The sequence below is a fragment of the Malurus melanocephalus genome, unplaced genomic scaffold (assembly GCF_030028575.1).
Source record: "Malurus melanocephalus ecotype Western Australia unplaced genomic scaffold, MMel_1.1 scaffold_288, whole genome shotgun sequence".
Classification (NCBI taxonomy): domain Eukaryota; kingdom Metazoa; phylum Chordata; class Aves; order Passeriformes; family Maluridae; genus Malurus; species Malurus melanocephalus.
Genome location: NW_026623520.1, coordinates 933093 through 934706, shown reverse-complemented (window position 1 = coordinate 934706; position 1614 = coordinate 933093).

The following is a 1614-nucleotide window of genomic DNA, read 5'->3' as shown; positions in this document are numbered from 1 at the left end:
GGGACACCTAACCTTGYTATGCATGCTTAACATACATGCATGTAAGTAATGAACTGGCATGTGATTAGATGCAATAGAACTTCCTCCTTTTCCTGGTTTCAAGGCGTTTCTTACCTTTTTCTTTATTAGAACTGGTTGATTTTTTTTTTTTACAGTGGTCTGTTTCCATCTCAAAAAAGACAGAAGTTTCATCAAAAACTAATTTTTGGGTAGGTTAAGTAATTATCTTCCTGAAGGTGCTATAAACACCTTTGTAGAAGATTAAGAACTGAATCAAAGATGTATTTAATTAAAAAAAATCCTATGAAAATACTCAGTAAATGTCTTGCATGAAGTATTTGAGGGAAGACATTTCCTCATTCAACCCTAATACAGACATCTTGGTTTTTATCTCTTATCCGTCTGTTCTTCTCTGCTGGTGAAAAGGAAAAAAATGATAGTGACTTTAAAATGTAGATTTCTCTTTAGCTGCTGAGTACTTCAGCTCATTAAATTCTCAGAGGGATAAAGTCAGAAAYATATTTTCATTTTAGTGTTTCTCTTCTTTACCCTTTCTGTAATCATTTCATTTGAAAAACTGTGGCAGCCTATGGCATTCAAACTCCAAGCCTTGCAGAAGAATCTTATGGTTGATGAATACTGGATGAATACATGCAGTGGTAGAATATGCAGTTATTAAGCTGGGTATGAAGAACCTGYCTGGCCCAGCAAACTTTTGTGTTACAAGCTGAGATGTATTCAAATGGAGTTCTGTTGAAAATTATACCGTTGAGCCCTTCTTACCTGCATAAAGTGACAGACTATCCATAAATGTCACTTAAAAATTTCTACGACAGCAGAAACAAGGAGATAAATCTTAAGTCACTGTAGCATATATTTATTTACTACTTTTGCATTTAAGAAATAGAAATGAGAGAGAAGGTAACATAGTCCTGGTGTTCTGCAATGAGAACTGTCCTGTCTATCTGAAGTCATATAGAAGTCAAAGAGGCTTGGCCCTTCATTAAACTGGACCAAAATAAGAAAGGGAGTGAAATTAGTKCTTCACCATTATTGAATCCCAGAAGATTTACACTGCAGCACATGTAAGGCACAGCTGGTTGCTTATGTTAGCCAACAGGTAAGGAACATACACATTATTAAGCACAGTTTCCAATCCATCAGCAATGCATAGGAATTTTCAAAATTTTCATTTGGGAAAGAAAAATACCCCGATGCTTAAAGACTTCACTCTTTTCCTTTCACAGTATGATTAACCTGTGTCTRTGTTGTGGGTTAAGGTTTCTCCTTTTGTTTCCTTTCTTGGGAATTTCTTCCCATTTTGTTGCTGGGATACACTGATTGCCAAGTCATTCTTTTGATGGTTGGGCAATTGGGGAGGACAAAAGAAGCTGCCACACCGTAGGTGGGGCCGAAGGGTCTCCCATGGCACTTCTCCTGCCTGGCAGGTTTTTTTTCCTCTCTTTGGAGAGAGGGAAGTTCTTGCAGGAGTTTTGGACTCGGGGCGGGGGTATGGGGGATTTCTTCCCATTTTGTTGCTGGGATACACTGATTGCCAAGTCATTCTTTTGATGGTTGGGCAATTGGGGAGGACAAAAGAAGCTGCTACACTGT